The sequence below is a fragment of the Aethalodelphis obliquidens genome, unplaced genomic scaffold (assembly GCF_003676395.1).
Source record: "Aethalodelphis obliquidens isolate GAN/ISIS:26980383/991018 unplaced genomic scaffold, ASM367639v1 scaffold100, whole genome shotgun sequence".
NCBI classification, from domain to species: domain Eukaryota; kingdom Metazoa; phylum Chordata; class Mammalia; order Artiodactyla; family Delphinidae; genus Aethalodelphis; species Aethalodelphis obliquidens.
In genome coordinates this window covers 2,915,399-2,936,184 of record NW_020838044.1, presented here as the reverse complement: position 1 = coordinate 2,936,184, position 20,786 = coordinate 2,915,399, and the positions used below count along the sequence as shown (strand labels likewise).

Sequence of the window (20,786 nt, the reverse complement as noted above, 5' to 3'; positions counted from 1 at the left end):
TTTATTAGAAGGTAAAATACTGAGTCTAAAAGTTGCAAATGGCTCTCAATCCATATTATTCATTGCAACTGCTTCAGGTCTATTAAAGAGGAATTTAGGGAGCCAAAGAGGAAGATATAATTAATGTCACTTAGTGATTTATTCAATTACAAACTATAAGGCTGCTACCGTAAAAAGTCCCCACTAGCTTAGAAGAAACAAAGCTCTCTGCTTTAAGAATGGGTCATAATAGCCATTCTCAGATAAGTCTCATTTCATTTTTTCCCACCAGTTATCTGCCAGTTGAGGAGACTTTAATCTGGAATCCTAATGTGTGGTTTTCATTTGAAAAGATTTTAACATCTAATGCTGCTTAAAACTTTGCATTTTGAAATATATATTCTTGTCCATCTCTGCCATATTTTCCCATCTCCCATTTGAGTTGTTACTAGTTGATTGAATAGGCAACTGCAATGGTTAAAGGTGCCACTAAAAGGCCAAATTCCCCTTAACTGGCATCAGTATATCTTGATCTGTGGGCCTTTTTGAGAAATGACGCAGACCTTGTCTAATAACCTAGGAGAAATGACCATTTTTCTGTGCTGGGATACAATACTGCCTTGCATAAAGGGGAATATTACATGGCTAGAAGTCTAAATCCAATTGTGATGACCTTTCTAATGAAATGAGCATACACAGATGTCCTACCATGCTCTTTTGAATCATGGTCAGTCTAGAATTTAAAGAAGTATATTTCCTGTTTCTTTCTCTAACATCATATATTCCTTTGAAGATTGCCCATTCTCCAAAAAGAAGCTCACAACTACTTGGATTTTTAAATCACACAACTTGTAATTGTGAGTCACTGGCTGATTCATCTTATAAAGTTGCTAAACCCCTCATCTTATAACACAGACCTTTAATTCCTCCACTGGTAATTCAGAAGTGAGCTTGCAGCTGTTACATGTCACCATTATTGTTAGTCGTTAAAAACATGTCAAGAGTTTTGTGTTGAGGTGTTTTTTAAAATAAATAAATAAAAGCTTAGACTGAAATAAGATATCTCCAGAAAGCGATGCTTTTAAGCAGGAGTTGAAATTTCAAGTTAATGTTTTAAAAATTACATCTTTATTTGGCTCAATTTCACTTGTGTTTTGGTCCAACAATCATCTCTTCAGAGTACTCTGAATAAATCAAGCACTAAAAAAAAATCATCAAAATTATGAGTTTTATTGAGTTCTGAAAACACTTCAAGAAGGAAACAAAGCTAGTAATCACACACTTGTAAAGCAAGAGAAGAACCCTTACAATATGCAGTTGGACAAAAAGCCAAACAATTGTATATAGCTTTACCTGAATTCCTTTTTCAAAAGACCTCAGAAGAAAAGAGGCTTCAAGCTTCCATTGGTTACTTTCAACCTCATTCCCTCATGAGGGCCCAGTTCTATTATTATTGGGTAATTCCAGCTTTGTATCTGAATAGCAAATGGAAGAACCCTTTCCTCTAAACCCACACCTTTGTTTCAAGATGTCTTTTGGAACAGCTGGCCTCAAAAACCTCACAATTTTGCTACATACTGGTCCCCATGGACCAGCAGCATCCGCATCACCTAAGAGCTTGTTAGAAATGCAGAATCTCAGACTCTACCCCAAACCTACTAAATTAGAATCTGAATTTTAATAAAATCCTAAAGTGACCCATATACACATGAAAGTTCCAGAAGCACTATTCTCAGAGTGCTACTACATAACCTCACTCAGAGACGTTCTGTGAACCATCAGAACAGATAAACAGAATCTTCAGTTCAAATCAGACTTAAGCTAAAATAAGCCATCTTGCTCCTATATAAATTTGTTTTTTTTAAAGTCCAAAAACAACATGGCAAAGAACGAATATTATCATTATTGAACCCTAAGCATTGGAAAGCTACTACATTTTTCTATTTAGAATCAGATTCTACTTCTCAACGTAGTCGAAACCTTTCATTTCATTACAAAATGACCTCTACCAAACCTCTCCCCCACGCTTACCCCTCAACAGCTGTAAACCCTTGGTAAAGCCCAGGTTTGGACTAGTCTTCATGGATGTTGATAAACTGGTAAAGTAGTAGCTCTCATTTATCAAATGCCAATAACCAATGACAACAGTTTTATCAAGCATGGTTCTAAGTCTTTACCTATATTAACTTATTGAATCCTCAGAACCACCCTAAAAGATATGTTCTATCATTACCATCCCCGTTTTAGAGATGAGGACACTGATGCATGAAGAGGTTGAATAACTTGTCTCAGGTCATAAAATTACGCCATGTCAGAGCTGGGATCTGAGGCCTGTTTCAGAGCCCAGACACCCAGTCACAAGGCTGTAATTACCACCGAACGCCAGGGGTATGGTATCTCTGCCTCTCACAACAGCTCTATGGGGTACATAGTGTGTAGTGGAGAACACGGGGGTCTCATAGATTAGGAAATGATGAAGCCCCTGCGTTACCCTCGATGAATTCTTGCTACCCCCCAGCCACTTTCAATATTGCAAATCCCAGCTCTTCCTATGACATCTCAACTTGGTACTGGTAGAGCCCAGGAGTTCAGTTCCCTCTGCCAATGTAACAAAGGTAAGAACACCTCACTTCACACCTCCTCCCCTCCAGCCATATCCAACATGTATACTTTATATGTATCCAGTGTGGTGTATTTTACAAGGATGGGTTTGAAGCCCTGTCAACTGTGATCATGTGTACAGGTCAAACCCTGACCCTGAACACAAACCGCTACCAAAGTGCTCACTCTAGAGGGCCTCCTTGCTGCCCCACTAGAAAGCCATGATTTAGTCATTAGTATTCTGGTCGGATAGGAAACCTCCCTTGCAGAGCTGCGGTGGAGGGGAATGAAGCTTTGCACACTATAGTGACTTTATTAAAATGTAGAAAAATTGTTGAGAAACAGAAATGCGATGGGGTAGGAGGTTGCCATGACAACTCAACCATCCCTCAGTTTTCAAAGAGTGGGGAAGACCAAGGAATAGTAAATAAAGAAAAGGAAATAGAGGAAGTCTGGATGACACGTGATCGCAAATGGAATGAGACAGCTCAGAGGCACAAGTTTTAAACTGAGTGATGAGCTGGGAGGCAGAGGCGGGCCTCACAAGGGGATGCCCTTCCTCAAAGAGCAAGGAGCCTGGCGGAGGCAAATCTTTATCATCAGCTTCACAGCATGGCTCGGCTACAGAGGCCACCAAACAATGCGGCTCTCGACAAATGATTTATGGATAAACAACTGTCTCTCACAAGGAAGCAGGAGTTCTCCTGGCATCCTCCTAGGAACTATCCTCCATGATCTCTGGGCATACTTTAATATATTGGTTCTGGGATCACTATTCTTCATGCCCACCCCTCACTTCAGGATTGCCGATTGACTCCAGGCAGATCAAGAAAGATCAGGACCCTCCAGAACTCTACCCACTCATAATACATTAGATGAATTCACATATAACACATTCAAAATATACTTCTAAGGGAAACTAGGGGGAAAGGATAACCTTTCTTCAGCACTTTACAGGATACCAAGTACTTACACATTATCTCATTTGATGCCTGGGAGCAGTCTCAGCAACCTGGGACTGCTCAGCCCTGCAGCAGCCCACAAAACCTGGTGTGCAACTCAGACTGAAATAAAGTAATTAAGCTCCCCTACATGCAAGAATGTTCCAACCCTCCTGGAGAATGGAACTAATGCTGATGCTTTACAGCATTGCCAGTCTTCATCACACATTATGACAGCTTGAACAATGCACTATTCCCATTAATTAACACTTCAGTTTTTTGAGATTCGTGTGTGCGTGTGTGTGTGGAGAGAGAGAGACATGTACATGTAGATAACACACAAGCAGATCTACATCATTTCTGCTAACGGAGGGGAGTAACGCTGGAGATAAAAGATCGTCCAAAAATCATTTTAGGACTTTGTAATGCATGACATATATTGTAGTGGAGGCTACTAGTAGATGTTTGATATAATTTTTTTTTTTTTTTTTTTTTTTGCGGTACGCGGGCCTCTCACTGTTGTGGCCTCTCCCGTTGCGGAGCACAGGCTCCGGACGCGCAGGCTCAGCAGCCATGGCTCACGGGCCCAGCCGCTCCGCGGCATGTGGGATCTTCCCGGACCGGGGCACGAATCCGTGTCCCCTGCATCGGCAGGCGGACTCGCAACCACTGCACCACCAGGGAAGCCCTGTTTGAGATCATTTTTAAGTGTGACTGCATTTTCCCCCATGCACTCTGCAAGAAATAGCAAGCGGGGGGCGGTTAGGGAGGAAGCAGGCAGGGATTGAAAATTGGCCCCAGATAATCCACTGATCACCTTGAAGAGCAGTGAGCCATGACACATACATCTGGAGTACAGCATCCACTCCTGGGCCTCCCCACAGTTCAGATCTCAGGCACAAGCCGCATAAGCCTTGGGCAGGGCTCAAGAAAGCTGACATCGTGGCTGAAGGGAGGAGCATTGCCAGAGAAAAGCTGCCTCACCGAGCAGAGTAAGGGCCTCCTTAGACTGGAAAAACATGATTAATGAGAGGGAAAGTTCTGGGTGAGATAAAGGCACACTTGATCATCATGTCCCAGAATGCTCTTCCTGAAGAGCTGAACACTTGGGGAAGTAAGTTTAGTAAGTCCACAGACGTTCAAAATGGTACATATCAGGTCATTGTCGAGAGGAGAAAACTGAGACTCAGAGAAGGTAGACCATGAATTTGAACCATGCACCAAATCTTGCGTTTGATACTCTCAGTATTTCTCACAGTTCCTGAGGTGGAGGTTGCAGCTGGGGTGGGGAGAGGATAGATACTCATTAATTAGGAAGACATGGCTACAAAGTAAAAATGAGAGGAATCTGTGGCTTTGGACTATATCCTTGCAGGTTTGGCTGGGGGAGTGGATAAAGGGCACCAGTATTCACAGATGCAAGTTATGAAGCCACAACCTGTGGGTTTCCTGTACTTAAGTCAACCGTGAAATGGTTGAAATGATCCATTTCTACCGGTCATAAAATGCTGCCAAAAATTCTCCCTAGTCTTATCATCTTCTCTCCCTACACACACACAACCTCACACACACACACACGCAGAAACTCACACAATGTACTTCTGTTATTTCCCAAACCTCTCTTTTCTATTCCCTTTTATCTTTGTTTAGTCACACACAGTCTTTCACTTCTACATCAGCTGGATTTATCAAATCAGGACAAGTGTTTGAGCATCTGTCCAGCTAAATCCCAGGGCTGCAATTGCCAAGCTGCTCCCTCCAAGACTGCATTGACTAACAGACAGCCAAGAAAAGCTTACAGTAATGATAACTAACATTTACTGAGCACCTACTTACCATGTGCTAGGCACTGGGATAATAACTCTCATGCATTCAGATTCCTGAATATCTCCTTCAGTCCTCACTTATGCAACCACCTTGGGAAGTGTTACTGTCCCTATTATAGAGATGAGACCCTGAGGCAAAGAGGGGTGGGTAACTCACAGAAACTCACAGTGCTGGTAAATGGCGGGGTGAGGGAAACATGAACTGCTTCTCCTTTACCTACCCAATATTGAAAATATATCTGATGCTGTCTAAGTTGTTTTCCTCAAAAATAAGTGTGTCGGTGCCTGGGTGGTTCAGTGGTAGAATTCTTGCCTGCCTCAAGAATAAATGTTTCATATTAAAATATTTTAACGGATTCAACATTCAGTTCATAATCAGCCTATTCTGTTTTGTAGATAATCTTCTTTGTTTTCTCTGTGATGGGTAACATATGCCCTCTCACACTCCCCATTTCTGCCACCAACATGAATTTCTTAATATTCTGGTATCCGGCAACCACCTGGCCTCTTGCTCTGGTTCTCTTCTCCGATCTTAATTTCACACATTGGGAAGGTAGGCAGGACTGAATGAGCCAAGTAGCTGATCTCTTCCTTTAGTTCTACAAAGCCTCTCTAGTTTCCCCCTAATCCTTTGACCCACCTCTTCTCCATACTACCATACTGTCTCACTCTCCTTACTTCCCCTTATTCTTCAGTACCTCTTTTTTTTTTTCAATAACCAACAACTATTTAGACCCTTTCCAATAGGGCACTATCCCAGAACCCTACGCAGATGGCTCTCCGGGGTCACCACAGCCTCCAAGTAGCTTTTTCTCAGGTCTTACTCTCCTGACGTCTCCATCTTTGGCTTCCACAACACTGTACTGCCTTGCTTCCCTTGATACTAATTCTTCCTCTTTCACCTTCCTCATGGGTCCTCTTCCTCTGCCTTTCCCCTCAACGTTCTGTCTCCAAGGTTCAGCCCTCAGTCCTCTTTTCTTCTCCTCCAATCCCCTCCTGGGCCATCAAATTCATTCCATGGTTTCACTCTCTTTGGGACTAACTCTGCAATCCAGGCATGATCACTGGGATGACTCATTGGCACTTCTGATGCCCACAGTCCAAGCAAAGCATTCACTGTTTCTCACTGAACCAGCCCCTTCTGTCTTCCCTATTCCTAGTAAATACCACCTTCAGTCACCCAGGTAGAAAAATGTGTTGTAATCTTAGATACCTCCATCTTCTTCACTCATTGTATTCTGTTAGTTTTAAAATAGTAAAAGATTCTCACTACATATTTCTTATTAGCACCCTGTTCAAAACCCTTCAGTGGTCTTGCACTGCCTGTTGATGAAGAGCCAGTGCTCACCCTGCCTTTGCATTTCATCTCTCCATTGGTAGCCCAAACCAACACTGCTTACCAAAGTGTGCTCCCACCAAACTAGCCACTGCCCTGTTCTCAAACACATGCCGAGCCTTCCTGCCTCCCTGTTCTGCCTCGTGCTGTTCCTGATACCTGAACTCCTCTTCCAACACACATGAAGTCTTTCCTGACCTTCTTACCCACCACTGAATGAGGCTTCCTAAGTTTTTGTTGTACTCTTTGTTTTGATCTGTTTGTCTCACCTCCTGAAGTAGCCTATAGGCTCCATGCCTCAAGTATCTGTTTTCCAACAATCCTTACCTAACTTGTAAAGGGCAGATCTTCATTATATGTTTACTAAATGAATTTGAGGTGGGACTCAGCAGCTGTGTGGGAAGCACCAAGTTTCCAGGGCCCAGGCTTCTCCTAAAACCAGGCAAATATTCTCTTATTTGCCCCACGTCCCTATCTTAAAAACAGGCCTCTGTGTTAACCATTAGCCTCTGCAAGCAGTGAGATCTTAGGAATGATGGTCATAGCTACTGAGCACTGCCACGTACCTGTTTAACTTCTTTAAACTGCTCAGCAGCCCTGCAAAGTTGGCACTGTAAACCCTGTTTTACAGATGAGGAAACTGAAGCACAGAGATGTTCAGTGGCATGTCTAAGCTCAGTTAGCTAGAATGGAGGCAGCTGGATTCTCACCCAGACCCTCCGGCTTCAGAGCCCATCCTCTGACCACGGTGCTGTAATGACATGCAGATTCAAAAAGGGGAGATTTTACTTGTAGCTTTTGATGGCCAAAATCTCAAAACCCACAACCTGGGCTGATCTACGCATGTATGACGCGACACGCGCAGATGTGTATTCGACTGTGATTGTGAGTGTAGGAACAGTGGAAATGGGGGTGGGGGTGCATTATGCAATCTAGCTGGTGTTTGTATATCTGCTCTTGTTCCCCCAACACAAGTCTCCAGAGAGAAGGCAGTACCTGCCATGATTTTATTCTGCCACTGGAGTCTAATCTAGGGCTTTTCATACGGTAGGTGACCCACAGTTTTAGGGCTGAATTGTATTTTGATGTACAAAACCAGTTCCCGAGCCATGCATCTCCTTGAAAGCTTCTGTTGTTTGCCCCGACTTCTCCCAGCCTCCTGACACACACCCACTCGCAGAGCAGGTGCAGTTCAATAGAATGTAAGCAAATCAGCTCTGAATGTCAAAACAAGAGTTAATCAATTACTAATTTGGGAGAACCAGGAGAACAGCAAGTAAACATCCCAACAAGGTCATGCTATGAAGTATGTGAAACTCTCTTAGACCTAATATCTGATTCAGACTTACTGTCTGAATGACTTGCCAGCTTCCCAAATGCAAGCCAGAGGCCCTCAGACATGGCTTGGGATGGTATTCAGCAGCCACAGAGGCCCAATGCAAAGGCCAAGGAGGGGCCACTCCCCGGGGACAGGTGCCCAGAGGGCAGAGGCTGAACAGCTTCTCCAAGGAGACCAATTAGCTCAAGTACAGGAAGCAAAGAGCCTGAGCCCTGACGTCGGGCTAAGTTAGCCTGCCAAGTCGGGGCTTGGTCTAATGATTCTGTAGGAGGCTGGGCTCTGGACCAGCATCGGTACCAGCCTCCTACTGCTCTGCTCTCCCCAGGCCAACCAGAAGGGAGATACAAGCACGGGAAGCACCACCTAGGGTGGAGGCGAGTGGGCCGGTTACTGAGAGTTGCTCTCTGGCTGTTTAGGTGTCAGGACCACAGCGAATGGCGAAGAGGAGGGGGAATGGAGGATGGAGACACAGCGAGGGAAGCAGATTCAGAGCATGAACTCCCCAGCTCATTCAATTCACTCCACTGGCCCTGCTAGTTCTTGGCACCCATGTCATCTTAGCCACTGTCCTCTGATCCCAACAGGCTGCCCTCCCGTGGCCTTCAGATGATTCCTCGCTCTCTCCCACGCTTCTGCCCAGGGACCTTCTTCCCTTATACTGCTACGCTCGCAGCCTCTAGATCCAGTTTCCTCCCCTCTGATACCTCCCTGAGAAGGAGGTGTCCGTTCCTGGCTCAGCATTCCAAGTCCCTAGAGCAGACTCGGCTCCCAGAGCCAGGAAGTACATGGAGGCTTAGGGTGCAGAACTGAATCCCTCAGACACTCCGTGATGCGCCAGCAGGGGACTTCTCAGAGCCTGGGGGAGCCAGCTCCCAAAGTGTCTCTCATCAGACTGGGTCCAGACCTCCTGAAGGACACCCACACCACCAAGGCCCCATCCAGGGGGAGAGCCAGGGCCCAGGCGGGTCCTGATGTACTAATGCTCTATCGTGGAGCCAAGGAATGGGGATGGGTTCGGCTGCCTGCAGAGCTGACTGAGGAGCCCATGCTGGCTACCAAGGCAGGAAGTGCTGCCAGGGTGCACAGAGTAACCCAGAAGCAGAAAAGGAAGTGGCAGGGGGCCACTCCCACCTCCCAGTCAGCTGGGGCTGGAGCCCTCACCTCACTGAGCACACAGCAGCCTCCCAAGTGGGTGCAAGTTACTCTAAGTGATTTCAAAAAGCATCAAGGGCAGCCCTAAACCAACACCTTTGACTTGGTCATTGGGAAAGGTGCAAGGAGAACTGATGCATAGTCCATTCATTTCAGAGATTCCTGGGGGCTCTCCATCCTCAGCAGTCCCTGGCTTCTGCAGGCCCAATGTTGGCGATGGAGCTCCCAAAGTTTTGTGAGACTTCCCCCTCCACTGCTGGACAGTTCCCCAGTAGCTAAGAGTTGGTGAGCTCTCATCGTGTGCCATGCTCTGGGCCAGCTGCTTTCCAGGAGTTCTCACACTCTCCCAGGTAAGTACTGTTATGATTCCCAGTTTCAGGTAAAGAAGCTGTGGCTTATGGAAGTTGACCCCCTTGTCTAAAATCACAATAGCTTAAAAATGGCCAAACCAAGATGCAGACTTTGAGCTCTTACCTAGAACAAGGTTGTGAACTACCATCCCTACCTGGGGATCAGTGAAACCATGCGGGTCTAAGAAGGGTGGAGGGAGGTGGCACCTATGACAATCTAGGATGTAATTACCTTATTCAGAGGAGGCAGCGGCCACCTAGGTTCCATTTCTTGTTCCACGGGAGAATATGAACCTAGGTGATCAGACCTTCAGATTTTTCAAAAGAGGTTATAACTATAGATTTGTAAGCATACTCTCCCAATTTGTTTTGGTTGTTGATACAGTTTTTCAAAACTCACGATGCAGGCCAACACTGAGTGGGTCTCATAACCACGTGCGAGAGCAGTTCCTGAGGGTGCTCATGGTAATACTACTCTAGAGCCCAGGGTCTTAGCCACTGACATTTGCTGTCTTCAAATGACCAGATAGGTCTGGCTCTGGTGAATTGGAATTTTTCTTCCTGTCATTCCATCTATGGCCTCAGTTCTGCCATTGGGAGCAATGGGGGTTCCAAACCACTCTTCTCCCTTCCTCTTCTCTGGACTAAATACCCCAACCCTTTCAAGCAACCCTTCTTGGTTGGCAGGACCTTTGCCGTGCTGGCCCCAGACACACTCCTGCCCTCTCTCGTGACTCCCAAAATCCACTGCTTGGAGCTGAGCCTTGCCCTCTCTGTCTGGTCTCTGCCATGCAGAGCAAGGCCGGCTCTCTGCCCCACCGAGACTTGTCCAAGAATGGAACGCAAAGTCACTTGGCTTCCTCGGAAGCTGAGGATTTGCCTCAGGTTAGTGAAGGGATTCTGGTCCCTCTCCTCAGTGTTGATTGTCACTGTTGTGGGGAGTGACACCCCCAGCCACCAGCCCTTCCCCACCTTGGTCCTGAACCATCACCCCAGTCCTTCCAGGGACTGCTCCAGGGTTAGCCCTCTAAACACCCATGGCTGTCAGGCCCACACTTGGCTAACATTCCCTTCAGAAAAGACAGCCTTTGGCACCAAGAATCCATCTCACTGAGTTGTGAAACAAGCCCCATCCTCCTTCCTGGTGCCTCTGTCTCAACATTTGGGGGGTTTTTCTGTGATTCATCACCTCGAAGATTCACCCCATTGCCTGATACTCACTGTCCAGACATACCACGTGCAGACTAAAAGCCGGACTGGAGCCACTGTGGGTCAGAAGCAAAAGGGATGAGTCAAAGGTGAGAACCCAGATGGTAGGGGAAAGAAACCCTCCATACTCAGCAGCTGTGGGCTTCACCATCTGCCACAAGGTGGGGCCTCTTTTGGTTCCAGTCCCGCCTGCCAACTTCCCTTATGAAACAGGGAAATGCAGATCTCGTGAGCTGCTGTGGAAACTGAGAAAAGCAAAGCAGCCCATCTTCTGCTCTCTCTTTGCCTCTCAGCTCTTCCCCGTGGCCACCGGGGCCAGGGACTGAGCCAAGCAGCTGGATTTTCCCCTGAGCAGACTCACAGATGTCGCATCTCTGTCACAGATTCTCAGAAAGGTCCCAGCTGGGGAGTTCTCCTGGTGGCCAAGTGATCCCTCACAGCTGCTAGCCCAGCGATGAGGGATTCCAGCTGGTGCCAGGTGACAAAGAACATGTCCGGGCCTTGTCCCTTGGCTACAGGACCTGTCTGCCCTGCTCGCTAGACTTGGGATGTAATTTATCAGCAAGGTTACTATGGGGCACCCCAACCCTGGGCCCATCAAACAACTTTAGTAAAAGCAGGTTTCTGAGAGAACATCACAACCACCACCAAAGAGCATCAGCGTTTCACTGAGCAGAGAGGTCCTGAAGCTGCCTGCGTGACCCCCCAAGTGTTTAGGCATTCACACTGACAGGGGCCTGCAGATGGGGACACACCCCCAAGGACACGCCTCACAGTACAACTGCAACAGGCTCATACAGGGTCAGGGTTAGGCAAGACCACAAATTCTAACATTGTTTTAGTAGCTGAATTCTCATTCCAAACACAATCTCACGCAAAACCACAGTATTCAGGCAGGTCCAAGAGCAGCTGCTCAGGTGGAAACCCAGATGGAACCGGGAAACATCCCCGCTCAGACTCTCCCCAGCATCCGCCCCCAGGGGTCCCTCAGCCTCTTCTGCTGAGTCCTGGGCTCCACCTGACATGGTTGAAAACTCACCACTCTGGTTCAGTACCTCATTGTACAGAGGGGGAAACTGAGGGCCAGAGTACATGTTGTGCATTTCCCAAGGTCATGTGGTGAATACATACTACAGATTCAGCAGAATAAAGGGGCTAGTAAACCGAGCTTTCAGTAAACCAAAACAACCGTACAAACGGGCAGCCCACGCAGGCAGGAAGAAGAGGGGAGTCCACACATCAGGTTAATTTTAATTTTGTCTCTGCCACCTTGCAGCTGCTTGTGCTCAGACCAGCCACCCATCTCAGCTGGCTTAAGGCTGGGGCTAGGTCCAGTGTCTTCTTGAGGCCTCTCCTGCTCAAACTTCAGCATCTAGAAAATGGCAAGTCCTCAGCAGAACAGAGCCTTGGGTGAGTGGAGAACAGGGATCCAGATGAGAGGGTGCGCCCAGTTGGCAGGCGCCGTGTCCGGGCCACCCCCGCCCTCGAGGGCTCAGCATTTCTCCTTTAGTTCTTAGCCACCACGGTTGTCATCAGGGCACCTCTCGAATGCCACAGACTGGTGCTTTGCTCTGGCTGTGGGGAGTGGAGAACAAAGAGGAAGTAGAGGAGAGGATGAAGGAGGGGGCAGAGCCCTGGGAAGGAAAGCAGCACCCCAGGGCCTCCGCCTGCAACCAGGCTCTGCTCATCCTCCTCTGACTCCATGCGGCTCAGGGCATCCCTACCTCGGCTCTCCTCTCTCCCATATGTTCCCCCTGCACCTGGACCCTCACCTGCCTGATGATGCTCCTGTACTCCTCACCCTAAGGAAACCTGTCTCCTCTGCAGGCACTTAGCTGCTGCCCTTTCAAATGGTGAAGGCCATTGTTCCCCACGACCCTATCCCCAGAGTCACGGCTCCCGGCCCTCCTGTAACAACCCTGCTCTTAGGAGGCTCCTGGACCTGGTACAGCACCAGATTCCCTACCTTTTTGGCCGTCTGTCAACAATCTGTCCCTCCCCAGTCAGTGCAAGCCTTGGCACCTGCCCCGCAGTCCTCCCCTCGCGTCCAAGCATCACCCTGACGTCCAGGCTCCTGTGCACTTCATCACTCACAGACCTTCTTTCTCCCTTCAGTCCATCAGTGACTGTTAAGGGCTATTAAGGACTATTAAGTGTACAGACTAGGGCACTGAGAAAGGCCTTGTTTTTCTTTTAAGAGAAAGACCCATTCTTGCCCTCCCTTGCTGGGGTGACAGGAAACACCTGAAGATTTCTGATAAAGCATTATGCAAACAGGTCAACCCAAACCTGAAGCCCAGAGAGCAGTTACCAAGAAAGGAAGTGCTGATGGAGCACACAGAAGAGTAAGCCATCATCCGGTGTCAATCTGGAAGATTTCCTAAAAGTGAGCATTCAGCTGGGTTTCCGAGGGGGTGGGAGAAAAAGAGGGGCCCCATATATGAGCATGGATATTATCAGACAAGGAGTGATGTGAGTAAAGGCAGAGAGGACGGGAGATGAATCGCAGGTCATGTTGAGGTGTAACAAGGCTTGAGAAGGTGAGCTTTGATGGGGGTGTCCCTTAAGAGCCGTACAGGGGATTCTGAGTCTTCACAAAAGCAGGGGATCTGTAAGCAAACGGAGGTGAAAGGAAGGTGCTCTGGGAAGGATTCTGAGCAAGGACCCTGCAGGTGGGTGGTGACCCCAGGATGAGGGGCTAGAATCTGGGCGTTGGAAATGGAAAGGAAAGGGCCAATCCCAAAGCATTAACTATAAGTCCCAACCAGCATATCAAGGCCAGATGGGCAGGGGCTGGGTCCCCTCCTTCTCAGACAGACACCCTGCACAGGGCTTTGACTGTGCCTGGCCTGCCACAGGCCGAGCAGTCCATGGGCTTTGTGCTGCCATCTGGTGGTGGTGGAGTGAAAGGCCAGTTCGTGAGGTTCCAGGACTTGCAGTGAGGGCGTGGCCAGGGAGGGCGTTGTGGGTGCATGTGGGAGTTTGCTGAGGCTCTTTGGTGGCTGAAGGGAGAAGTGGTGACACTGGAGTCCTCAAATCCTTACTTTTTCTAAAAGCGGCAGTTTCTTTGCACTTTTGGTCATCTCTTGTTGGCCACCACTTAGCACAGGGCCTGGCACAGAGTCGGCACTTAGTATTTATTGTTTTTTCTTAACACTAATAATGAACTAACAATTGTTGGATGCCTAGCATGCAGCCGGTGCTTATGTATACTATCTAAGTTATTTCCCATAACAACCCTGAGGTGAGGATAGTATGATTTTTTTTTTAATGGAAGAGGGAACTGAAACTGAGCAATTCATTGAGTCATTTGGTGAGTATTTCCTGAGCTTTCACTATGTGTCATACTGTGCTAGACACTGGGGACAGGGAGGGAAATGCCAAGGGTGGGAGCTCTTCTAGAGCTACTCCCCTGGAGGAGAAGAGAGAGGTGATGCAAATAACTCCATAGTAATTAATGGATTTTCTAAAAAGGAGGAAAAGTACAGAGTACTTACAGATGTTATTAATTAATTTTGAGTCCATTTGATTAAAAAACATTGGCTTCTCCAAGCCTGACTTACCTACCACCGCATTACACAGATGAATATTCTTTTTTCTTTTCTTTTCTTCTTCAGCTTTGACTTCCCTACTTTCGATTCTATCTCTTCGTGGAATCTATTCTCTTTCCTCCCTTCCTGATTAATTTCCCTTCTCTGCCAATGCAATACCTTTCTCTCTGTCATTATTATCCTTTGGTGAATACATGCTTGCATAAATGAATGAGTAAATCAATGAATGAATGAATTCATGGACACATTTATGTCACAAATATATGTCATTCATCTACCACAGGTCAGACAGTGTGCTTATGAAGACACAGTTCCTGCTCTCAGGTTACTCATGGTCTAGTGAGGGGAGAAACATGGCAAAAAATATTCAAATGCTGAATAAACACACAGGGGAAGAGAGAACACGTGTGCTAAGAAGGAAGTACCCAACAGTGCCTGCTTCTCAGGGTGATCTGCAAACGTTGGCAGCATCTGGACAAATTATGGCCATCACACCAGATCCTTGGTTCTTTAATAAATGTCCTACACTGGTACCTCTATTTATGTTGTGTCAGAGGCATGGGTGTCCTTATTTATTTAATTTTCTGGTTTATTGAGACTTACTCAATTTCCCAAACAGGTGTTTCTAAAACTTATCAGCCCTTGGAATCACCTGGGGCTCTTTTAAAAAATCTCATGTCAGGGGGCTTCCCTGGTGGCACAGTGGTTGAGAGTCCGCCTGCCGATGCAGGGGACACGGGTTCGTGCCCCGGTCCGGGAAGATCCCACATGCCGCGGAGCAGCTGGGCCTGTGAGCCGTGGCCACTGAGCCTGCGCATCCGGAGCCTGTGCTCCGCAACGGGAGAGGCCACAACAGTGAGAGGCCCGCGTACTGCAAAAAAAATAATAAATAAAATCTCATCTCAGGTTCTCATCCCAGACGCTCAGATTTAATCATCTGACATGTGGTCTGGATACCAGGAATTTTAAAAGTTCTCCCAGGAGGCCAAGTTTGAGAGCCACTCTTGAAGATCCTCAAGGATCTGTCCTGGGAGATGAATGGAACCACATGCAAGTTTGAGGAGAACATGGGAGGCCCTGCAGCCAGGGACTTGCTCCTGAGTCTGAAGGACAAGACCATGACCCTCAAGGAATGGACCCTGCTGAGCCCTAAGTCAATCAACAGTGTGTGAAGTTGTGTGCACTCACCCAGCAGTCATCTAGCACTCACTTGTCCTCCACTGAGCACAAGTCAGCCCATCTCTGCTCTCGAGGATCTGGTTGGGGAAGATGGATCTAAAACGTTCAAGAGAATCCTGTGTGATTGGCAATAAGACGTGGGAAATCCAGGGTACCACAAAGGCACCGTATCTGGCCTCCTGAATCCTTTCAAGTCCTCTCCTCTTGTGCAGTCCTCCACAAAGAGAACTCAACCAACAAAAATTTATGGGACACCCATTATATGCCAGGCACTGGGCGAAGCCCCCTAAGGCAGTACAGAGATGAACGAGATAGAGACCTACTCTCAATGAGTTCACAGACTACAGGGAACGAAGTCTTCCTCTCTCATTTTTCTCATACAAAACAGCTTGGGGTGAATCCTGTCCCCAAGTAGAAACCAGTGCTGTAGGAATATGGAGGATGGTCAGGTCAGCCCTGACATGGTGGGGGAGGGGACTCTTTAAAGCAAACCTTAATAGATGGGTGAGATTCCAGAGGGTGAGCATGGAAGAAGGGGAAAGCATTTCACTCCTCACCTATTTTGCTAGATTCTTTCCCATTTCTCTCTCTTCTTTAAAACCCATGGATCAAAACTGAGAAGCCAACTCCAAATCAGGACATGCCCAGTGTGGAGGACAGAGCTGGGAATTGCTTCTTGACCTTTGCTGGACCCGTGCCCACTAACGCTTCTGGCCGCACACTGCTTTTGCCCTCATCAGGTCACATGTGCAGACTGTGATCAGTGAAAAGCCTCTTCAACCAGCACCATCATCTCCAAACAATAAGGCTTTGTTGGTGCGTGAGTTTCTCATTGCAGTGGCTTCTCTTGTTGCGGAGCACGGGCTCTAGGCGCGCGGGCTTCAGTAGTTGTGGCTCGTGGGCTCTAGAGCACAGGCTCAGTAGTTGAGGCACACGGGCTTATTTGCTCCACAGCATGTGGGATCTTCCCGGACCAGGGCACAAACCCGTGTCCCCTGCATTGGCGGGCGGATTCTTGACCACTGTGCCAACAGTGGCTTTTTCACCTCATTTCAATCATCCATGTGGTACTGAATTCAAGAAAAGGGGAAACTCAACATTGCCCAAGAGCGGTCCCTCTAAATATAAATGTTTGCCTCAAGGCATTGCACTACTTTCAATACCCTCTTTTCCCATTCCTGGCCTTGCTATTCACTTCCTGTCCACCTCACAGGAGTTTCTGCCTCTCTCACTTCCTCCCCAACCCAAGTCTGGCACTAACATTTTCTATAATTAGATTACTATTTAGATGTCTCCAGTTTTATTTTAGTGTTCTTCTCTCACCGTTTTTCCTTTCCCTCCCTGCTCTCTTTCTTCAGACTTAATCAATCATTAAACATTTACTGAGCATCTACTAAGTGCCAGTTTCAATCATGGAGTATAGAGAAACCCAGGAGTTAGTCCTGGTCCTGAAGTGCTTATGATCTAACTGATGAGAGAAGGAGAAGCAGAAGTAGATCAAGATAACATGGCATTAGCTGGCATGGTCTTGTTGGTATAAACAAGAGGCTTAGTGGTTAGGACTTCACATTTCAAGGGAGGGAGACTTCAACATGGGGCAGTGGATAGAATCTGGAACTACCAAGTCTTTTTGAGTGGCCATTAACTTAACACTTACTTTGTGCCAAGCAGTGTGCTGAGTGTTTTCTTTCAGTGTCTCATTTAATCCTTAACAGCTCCTTGAAGTAGGTGTTTTTATTATTCATGTTTTACTGATAATTAAATGATAGCTTCTGTAGATGATGTAACTTTCCAAAGTCACAGAGCCAGGAAGGAGCTGAGTTGGGAGTCTAGCCCAAGCCTCTGTGACCCCAGACATCAAGGTTTGGGTCAAGAGCCACACCACCTGTGGAGTCAGTTTCCTGTGCGTGAAACAGGGACAGCAATTCCTCTTTCATAGGGTTGGTGGGAAGACTAAATGAGATGCAGTAAAACACGGACTGCAGTAGATACCCAGTAAACAATGGCCGTCTTCCTCCTCATCATCAGCAGCAGCAGCATCCTTGTTACATTCTTATCATTAAAGCTTCACAGGGGAAGCAGGAAGCGGGTCATGGATGTTTTGTTGGTTTTTTTTTTTTTTTTTTTGCGGTACGCGGGCCTCTCACTGTTGTCGCCTCTCCCGTTGCGGAGCACAGGCTCTGCAAACTATTTACCAAAGTGGATTTACCATTTGTCACTCCCACCAACAATGTATGTGATTTCAATTTCCCCACACCATCATCAAAAATTGGTATTGTCAGTCTTTTTTATTATAGTTATAGTGTGTAGTGGCTTCTCAGTGTGATTTTAATTTGCATTTCCTGATGACTAAGGATGTCAAGCATCTTTTCATGTGCTTATTAGCCCTTTGTATTTATTCTTTGGTGAAATGTTCCTTCAAATCTCTTACCTATTTTTTGAGTTCTTTTTCTCCTCTTTATTGACTTATAGAAACTCTTTCTACATTCTGGATGTGAGTCCTTTATCAGATATAGGATTTGCAAATATTATCTCCCAGCCTGGGTCTCTCTCTTTTCATTTTCTTAGTGTTGCTTTCAAAGAGCAAATGCTTTTAATTTTGGTGAAGAAAATTAGACTATCATTTTTTTCTTTTATAGGTCATGCTTTCTTAGTCACATCTAATATATCTCCCAGTAACACAAGGTCACAAAAATTTTCTACATGTCTTCTAGCCGTTGTTTAGTTTTAGCTCTTTCACTTAGGTCTATGATCCGTTTTGAAGTTGATTTCTGTTTATGGTATTGGGAAGGGCCTACGTTCATGTGTTTGCATTCAGCTATTCAATTATTCCAGCCTCACTTGTTAAAAAGACTATCCTTTCCACACTGAATTGCCTTTGCAGCTTTATCAGAAATGTCCATATATGTGTAAGTCAATTTCTGGGCTTTCTTTTCTGCTCAGTGAATCTAATTGTCTATCTTGATCAATATCACACACTCTTTATTACTGTAGCTTTATAATAAATCTTGAAATCACATAGTGTTAGCCCTCTAATTTTGTTCTTTCTGAAATTTATTTTCGTTAGTCCAAGGTCCTTTGCATCCCATTTGTCAATTTCTATTAAAAATTATGCTGGGATTTTAATTAGGATTGCATTGAACATATTGATTATTTGGGGAAGAACTGACATCTTAATATTGCGTCTTCCCACTTTGGCATGTAATATATACCTCTGTTTACTTAGGTCTTTCATTTATGTCAGCAATGTTTTGCAGTTTTCAGTGTAAAAGTTTTTCACATCTTGTATCAGATTTGTCCCTATGTATTTCATATTTTAATGCTATGGTAAATGATGTTTCTAACTTCCATTTCTAATTGTTGCTAGTATTTAGAACTAATATGGTTGATTTTTGTACTTTGATCTTGTAACCTGACACGTGGATAAACTCATCTATAAATTCTAGTAGCTTTTTTTTAATAGATTCCATTGGATTTCTACATAGAAATAAAGAATGAAGATAATTTTACTTCTTCCTTTCCAATCTGAATGTCTTTTTTATCTTATTGCACTGGCCACAATCTCCAGTAGACTCTTGAATAGAAACGGTTAGAGTGGACATACTTGTTTTCCTGATGTTAGGGGGAAAGCATTCTGTTGTTCACCATTAAGTATGGTGCTAGCTAAAGGTTTTTTTTTTTTTTTTTTTGCAGTATCAGGCCTCTCCCGTTGCGGAGCACAGGCTCTGAATGTGCAGGCTCAGTGGCCATGGCTCACGGGCCCAGCCGCTTCACGGCATGTGGGATCTTCCCGGACCGGGGCACAAACCCACGTCCCCTGCATCGGCAGGTGGACCCTCAACCACTGCGCCACCAGGGAAGCCCCCTAAAGGTTTTTTTATAGATGCATTTTACCAGGTTGAAAAAACTCCCTTCTATTCCTAGTTTGCTGAGATTCTATCAGGAGTGAATATTGGGTTTTGTCAAATGTGTCTGTTAAGATAATCATATGGTTTTTCTCTTTTATTTCTTTAGTATGTTGAATTACGTTGATTTTTGAAAGTTAAACCAAACTTGTATTCCTAGGATACACCCCACTTGGTCATGATGTATTATTCTTTTTTTTATTATTTTGGATTTGATTTGATAAATTTTTGTTCAAGTTTTCCATTTATGTTCATGAAGCATATTGCTCTGTAGTTTTCTTTTCTTGTGATGTCTTTGTCTGGTTTTAGTATTAGGGTAATGATAGAAGTATTTTCTTTGATTTTCTGAAAGTGTGTGTGTAGAATTATTTCTTCCTTAAATATTTGGTAGCATTCATCTGAGCCTGAAATTTTCTTTGGTGGCAGGTTTTCAACTACAAATTTATGTTTTTAATAAGCATTGAGGTGTTTGGCTATCTATTTCTTCTGTGTGAGCTTTGGTAGTTTGTGTCTCTTAGGAAATTTCTCCATTTTGCTAAGTTGTTGAATTTATTGGCATAAAGGTGTTCACTAGATTTTTTCCCTTATTATTCATTTCATGTCTTCAGAATCAGTAGTAATATCACCTCTTTCATTTATGGTTTTATTTATTTCTCTTTTATCTAGTTAAACTGACTACATCAATTTTATTGATTTTCTCAAAAAAATGGTTTTGGCTTCATTGATTTTTATCTATTGTTTTCTGTTTTCTATTTTATTGATTTCCATCCTGATCTTTATTTCCTTCCTTTTGCTTACTTTGGGTTTCATTTGCTCTCCTTTTTCTAGTTTCTTAAGGTAGAAACTGGAGTTATTGATCTGAGATCTTCCTTTGTAATATTGGCATACAATGCTATAAATTTCTCCTAAGTACTGCTTTAATGGCATTCCAATAATTTTGATGCATTAGATTTTTCTTTCTTTTTTTTTTTTTTTTTGCGGTACGCGGGCCTCTCACTGTTGTGGCCTCTCCCATTGCAGAGCACTGGCTCCGGACGCGCAGGCTCAGCGGCCATGGCTCACGGGCCCAGCCGCTCCGCGGCATGTGGGATCTTCCCGGACCGGGCACGAGCCCATGTCCCCTGCATCGGCAGGCGGACTCTCAACCACTGCACCACCAGGAAAGCCCCCTACATTTTTCTTTTTTTAATTCGAGCAGCATGAAACTTCAAGCAAGCAGGGTGGTGGGCTTTCCCATTTGTTTTATACCAAGTTTGCTACTTTCACTGAAAACTGCTGAACATGGGACTTTCACCCTCTTCTCTGAATCAACAGCCTCCTCCAGCAGTAAAGCTGCTGGATTTCACATCCAGCCACACTCTGCCAGCTCTACTCTCCCGAGCTCAGAAGGAGGGGGGCAGCCTGGAGCAAGAACACCC

General features: G+C 45.6%; 2 long non-coding RNA genes across 2 annotated transcripts; one reads left to right on the top strand and one right to left on the bottom strand.

The window, feature by feature from the left end:
- The first annotated feature begins 11,958 nt into the window (after nt 1-11,958).
- Nucleotides 11,959-20,428, top strand: LOC113614602 (uncharacterized). The gene is made up of 3 exons (XR_003430685.1): nt 11,959-12,143; nt 13,011-13,119; nt 20,389-20,428. It is a non-coding gene; the product is annotated as an uncharacterized LOC113614602 (long non-coding RNA).
- Nucleotides 11,962-12,808, bottom strand: LOC113614603 (uncharacterized). Its single transcript, XR_003430686.1, has 2 exons — nt 12,700-12,808; nt 11,962-12,308 (listed from the first exon to the last, which is right to left on the bottom strand). It is a non-coding gene; the product is annotated as an uncharacterized LOC113614603 (long non-coding RNA).
- Nucleotides 20,429-20,786: the final 358 nt, after the last annotated feature.